We start from the raw sequence: 6,477 nt of genomic DNA on the forward strand, positions 1-6,477 counted from the left end.
CCTATCTCCAGCCCCTCCCCGGGAGCATCTCGGGGACGGTCCCCTGCATTGCACAGCTCTCCACCTCACCGCCAGCCCCGAAGCCGGACCCCAAATCCTCCTGGGGTCCCAGCAGCGGCTGAGGGTGGTGCTCAGCTGGGGACCATACCAGGGCTCACCCCAGCAAAGCCCCATCCCTGCTGGGTGGCACCGGGCGCTGCCGGCGTGGATGGAGCAGCCGTCGCTGAACAGCGGGGGATGAGAGCTGGCGCTGCACGAAAACAGAGAATAAAAAAGAGAAGAAACAGGATCTGGGCCAGCTCGCGTGCTGGCTCTCTCCCCCCCGCCCCGCTTTCCTCCTCTCCTCCTTTCAATGAAATGAAATGATGCTTTGCAAGGGCTCCTCTCCCGCATGCTGAGCATCACCCCGTGCTCGGGGAGGTTGCACGTCTCATCCCGCTCCCTCTCGCACGGTGCATCCCGCCTCGGTGGCCGGCGCACGACCAGTGGCACCAGCCCCGGCTGCTCCCCACCTCTGTGGCCCCCAGCTGGGTCAGGGGGGGCTCCGCTCCGGGTAAGGGGGGAGCATCCTTAGAGAGGCAGCACCTGAATAATTCACGAGAGCTCAGCGAGAGAAACAAGAGCCGCTGCTCGCCGGGTCGCAGAGGAGCGCTGGGAAGGGCACAGGAGCCGCTCTCCGTCCTCCCCTTCGTCCCCAGCGTCACTTTGTCACGCTGCTTCAAGGACCCATCGCCATCAGCCTCGAGAGCGGGTTGCTGGTGGCACAGCCATGGCTTCAAGGGGACCAGGTCCCCAAGAGCACCCCAGCACCACCACCCTGCTTTGCTGAGGTGGGGACGGGGTGTCCCCAGCACCCATGTCACCTCAACGGGACGGCACATGCCAGGCCCCAGCAGCTCCTGGGACAGGGGATGGCATCTCCCCCCATAAAGCCCTTATTGTCACCGGGGCACGTGCAGGGTGGGGAAATACCCTCAGAGGGTGCTGAATCCCCCAAGCCCTTCCCGTCGCCAGCATTTTGCATTCCCCTTGCTCCCCTCCAGCGCCCCGCACAGCTGCGCCTCGCCACAATGGCCCCTTCTTGCCGCGTTACCGGCGCCGGCTGCGCCGCCTCGGCCCCTTCCCCACCACCGACCTTCCCTGCCGGCAGCCAAGGCGGAAAAATTCATCCCTGTAAAAACAAAATCCATCCTGGCAGCCACCAGCTCCGGAGGAGAACCACGAGCAGGGGATGGTGTCCCCAGCACACACCGGACCAGTTATCCCAGAGATGCACTGGGGTATTTAGCTGGCTTTGGATGGGGGGAAAGGGAGTGCGGAGGTGTCACTTAGGGGTGCTGACAGCTTTAGGTACAGCACCCAAAGGGTGACCGGCAAGCCCACGAGGCTGTCCTAAAGCCGTGGGGACAGGCTGTGGCTAAGGCAGGACCATCCAGCTCCTGCATCCCAGGGAAGTGGATGATACTGGGACAGGGATGAGGCTCATCCCCGCCTGGCCCAGGGCACCCAGGGGAGAGAAACCGCCATGGGAGACAAGGATCCCTTGGACCCACAGATGTGTTTTCTCTCTGCCACGACCCCACACCCGGCTCCCGTAGCCTCCAGAGGTGATTTTTCAGGAGATGCTGGCTTACTTGCTCTCTCCTCGCTGCCTCCGGATGCCACGTGCCGCTGCATGCAAAACCGGGGCATCGCCAGCACCGCAGCCCCTCCTGAAAGACTGCGGAACCCATCTGAGGTTATTAAACCCTCCGGGGATGGAAGCAACCCAACAAACTTCATCAAGGAGGAGATAAAAATAGGTCGAGCTCGGCGCTGCCGTGAGCATCCTGGTGGCATCGGTGTCACCCTGGCAGGACCCAGGGTGAGGTGATGTTAGCCCTCGGGGCTGATAATTAGGTGTTGCTCCCCCTGCTCCCTGGGGATTTGCTGGTCCCCGGGCTCCCGTGACACCCACTGTCAGTAATTACAGCCGTATCCCAATCCCGCATGTCCTCTCCCAGGGGTCCCGGGCCAGAGGACCCCCTTCCTGGACTGCGAGGGTGCACCCAGTCCCAGTGAGTCCCCCCCAAAGGGCTCATGCTTTGGTTTTGAAAGATTTAAGGAGCTGCCGCCGTAAGGACCAGCTCTGCGAGGGCGGCTGCATCCGTGGGGCCGGATCCAGGCAGGGGAGGGTGCAGCCCTCCAGGGATGGGGTTTAAATGGGGACCCAGGATCCGTTGAGCCGGAGGGATGACACGGAAGGTGCTCGGTCACGGGGGGGGGGGGGGGCATCTTTGGGGTGGTGGGTGCAGCCTGATGGGGCTGGGTGCTGATGGGTGTCTCCGAGGGTGGAACAGGACGCAGCCATATGAGCTGCACCCCAATATCACCTTGTCAGCATGTACTGGGGGAACTCTGGGGGCCAGTTCCCATCCCAGGGATTTAACCCCTTTGCTCCTCGTGCTCCTTTTTGCTGAGCCCCGCTCTCCCCCAGAGCAAAGGGGCATCATGGGTCCCCAGAGCCACATCCCCGAGCAGGGCCATTCCCACCGTGCAGCATCCCCTGCCACCCATCCTGGGTGCTCCCCCCACTCCCTGCTGCACATCTGGCCCCCATGCCACAGCTGGAGCGGGTGCCTTCTGCCTCTGTTTGTTTGTTCACAGTATAGCAGCTGCGAACGCCGAGACTCGTTAGATAATTAAAGCTCGGTGGAAGCTGTCGTCAGTCAGTGCCGCTCCTCGAGAGGCTGCTGAGAGCTCCCGGGAAGGGATGGAGGAAGATGCTCCGGGCGAGACACCCTTGGGAAGGGGCTCTTGTGATTAATCCCCTTGGGAGGAGGTGAAACACCATCCCCATCTTGGGGACACCGTGCCACAGCCTGATGGCACGTCACCGTCTCCACCTGAGAGTCACCCGCTTACCTGGGCTCGTCAGCCCCATGAGGGTCAGCGAGGCTGAACCCTGGCTGCTTAATTTGGGTCTGGGGGCTGCTGAGAGGGACCCTGGTGCCGGGTGACATGCTGACCCACGCCGTGCCGTGCCGTGCCACGCCGTGCTGTGCCGAGCCGAACGCAGGGCCCCGGGCGTGCTCCGGCTGCGCCGGCCAGGACAAAAGCAAATGTAGGTTAAGCACAAAGCGATGCGGCTGCCGCACACGGAGCCCACTTGGCCTCACCAGGGGGGGCCGGGGCAGGAGCCCACCGTGACCTCCCGCTGCAATTAGCTAATTGCTTCGTATTCCTGCGCGGGGGCTGGGGGACATGCTATTATTGCTCCCTGCTGCACTCTCCCTGTGCTAAAGGCACCCTGGGGGACACTGTCCCCTCCCTGCTTGTCCCCCCCCGCTCCGCTGCAGTGCTGGGGGGGGGGATTTGGGTTGGAAGGAGGGGGAGTACTTTGCCCCCCAAAACCTGCTGTCCCCAGCCCGGCTGGATGCTGCGTCCCTGATGTCACCTGTTGGGGACAGTGGGGGCGATGCTCTTACTAAGCACCAGGGATGGATCTGGCTTTCCCCCCAGGTTTTGGGGGTGCCCTGCTGCACCCCAAGGCTTTGGGATCTTTCATGGCCGAATTCTGCGCTACCCATTGAGTGGGAACCGGTAACATCCCACTCGAGTGGCACCTGGGGTGAATGTGGGAGTCTGTGACATCATCACGAGCCTGAGTGACAAATGACATCATCAGACAGAGGGGCCCCTTGTTATGTCGTCTAGCCAGGCAGAGGGAGCCCCAGCCTTTTGGGTAATGGTAGCGAGGACAGGGGGGCGTGGGGGCAGGCAGGGTGCTGATGACATCATCAGCATGATCCATGACGTCAGATGGTGGCAATCAAGAGGGGGCAGAGAGAGGCGTCCAGGCAGGTTGCGCTGGAGCCGCACAGGGGCCGGCAGGGTGTGGAAGAGGAGGACGAGGAGGAGGAAGATGCTGGCCCCGTGGAGCGGTGTCCCCAGCTCGTGGCCGCAGAGCCTCTCCTTGTGCCGGTGACATATTGACTGACAATTCTTAATCAAGTGGATTATTAATTAGCAGAAGAAGCCGGCTGCTTAATCCTCCCCATCCTCGGCCGGGCTCGGAGCCGGTGTTTTATGCTAATAGAGCCTGTTATCACAGCGCGGTCGGTAGCCGAGGCCAGGGCTGCCAGGAGAGCGCTGCGGCAGCGAGAGCTGTAATGGCAGATTTAATCAGACGGAACGTTTTGCTGAAGCCGACTGCACCCCACGCCTCCGCCGACCCGGCGTGCCGCTGTGCCGGGATCCGCCACCCCGGCATGCCGGGACACCCGCGCTGGTCCAGGGCGTCCTGCTGCCGGCAGAAGGGAATGGTTGGCATCCGTGCTGCCAGCCCTGGGGCTCGGGTGCTGGCCTCACCCGTCGTGCGTGTTGGTGACCCAAAACCTGTGGGATTTCACCCCAAAAACTGGTGGGCGTCACCACAGGACTCGGCGTGGCACGGCGGGATGGGCAGCCGGTGGTTGGGCAGCCATCTGTGCCATCTGGGCCAGGCAGGTGGAGGTGACATGTGTGTCCCCCGTGCCACGTGTGTCCCCAGCTGGGGGGGACCGTTGCACTGGTGGCTCTGCCACGGAGGGTGCGGGGTGCCGGGGACCTGCATCACCCCGACCTTGCCTGGGGACCAGCATCACCCCGACCTTGCCTACGGGGATGTCACCCCCTCAAGAGAGCTGCTTGGGCCACGCATGTGGCCTCGTCCCCGCTGTCCCCACCCCAGCCAGCCTGGGGGTCCCGGTGGGGGCCACCCCAAGGCCACTTGCCTGCCAGATTGGGGACAGGCAGAGGGGGCTGGGGACCAACTCCTCCATCCCCATCTGAGCCGACGCCAGAGCTGTCCTCGCCGCAGCTGCTGCCATTTGCCGGATCCGTCCCGCGTTTCGCTGCCTTGTCTCAGCCATCTGCCGAGATCCCCACGGCCGGGGGGGGTTCAGGTTTGCTCACCAAATCCGTACCCACAGTGCCGGTCCCATGGCATCACCAGGATCTGGGCTGGGAGCATTTTGTTCACCATTTCGGAGCAGACGATTTAATTTTGGTGCTAATCCCTTCCAGCGCCGGGCTCGCTTACCCGCGCGGCTGCCGGCGGAGATTTCCCATCCCTAATTAAAGCTCGGTGCGTGTGGTGGAGATTCCCCGGGGACGCTTCCCTTGCCTCCCCGTTTCCCATCAAGATCAAGGGGATAAACCAATGTTACCGGGAAAGTTAACGCCAGCAGCAGCCAAGGGAAGGGGTGACAAGCCCAAGCCAGCAGCAGCCATGGCTCCGGAGGTGAATCCTGCCTCGGGGTTTGGCTGGATGGAAGCAGAGGCTTGGGGTTCATGACACGAGTTGGGCAGGTCTCAGCCCAGCACCGAGCCCCATCCGTGGCAGCTTCTCGTGGCTCTTACTGGGTGCGTGGTGTCACCGGACAACCAGGTCCCCCGGCCGAGTGTCCCCGGGCCCTGTGTCTGGCAGGAGGGGAAGTTTTGGGGTGCCACAACTACCCGGGGGGCAGCACCCTCCGTCGGGATGCCACCGCCGCCTCCCTTTCCCGCTTGCCACCTGCACCCCGAAACAAACCCAGAACACCCCACTGACCCCTGGCAAGGGGCACCCAGGCTGGCACCAAGCCTGGCGAGCCGGGAGAAGGGAACCTGCACCCACCGAGCAACCCAAACCCCCCGGCATCTACGCTCGCTCCCGGCTGCCAGCCAGCTGCCCGCGACACCAGCCGGGGTTTGGCAAGAGGGGGGAGGCACAGCACCCAAAAACCCACCCGCGGGGTTATTTCCCAGGCCTTGGTGGGGGGGATGCGTGTTGCAGGCAGGGATGCTCCCCGCTGCCTGGCACGGCTGCTGCCTGCTTAATTGCGCTGAAAGCACAACAGATGGCAGAATGGCTTCAAGATGTTCTTTTGCAACATTTTGGTGCTGCCGGGCTCCTTCCCTCGCCTTTCTCCAAAACAACTCCAAGGAAGGAGGTTGGGAAGAGCCCTGTGTGCATTGCGGGGGGGGGGGGTACCACAATGACCCCAGCCACAGCGGCCAAGCGCAGGGACACGCTGCAGCCGGGGAATTAAAGGGAATTAAAACATTTGCTGGCCTCACACTGCATCGCTTTCTTCCCGCTGTAATCCCTGGCTGTGCTGCCCTTCCTGCCAGTACCTCCATCACCTGCCCGCTGGTCCCAGGGGACAAAAGTCCCTTTTGCCAAGCGCTGCCCACCGTGGGGCCACGGGCCCGTGGCAGCTGGTGGCAGCAGCCGGGTGCTGGGGGGGGGGGGTTTCACCTCCGTCGCGGCGCGGGATGGCCGCAGTTGGGGGTTTTGTGCCGTGGGGGCTGTTAAGAGTCCGTCGTGGCTTCTTCCAGCCAGGTCAGGATGCGGCCCCGCTCCCCTCGCCGAAGCTGATTGCAGGTCCCAGCTCCTCACCGTGTCTCCGGCTGTGCCGGGGTCTCCTGCCACAGCACCGGGAGCAGTGCCAGGGCCCAGTACCCACCAAGAAC

Source organism: Buteo buteo, chromosome 10, assembly GCF_964188355.1.
Source record: "Buteo buteo chromosome 10, bButBut1.hap1.1, whole genome shotgun sequence".
NCBI lineage: Eukaryota > Metazoa > Chordata > Aves > Accipitriformes > Accipitridae > Buteo > Buteo buteo.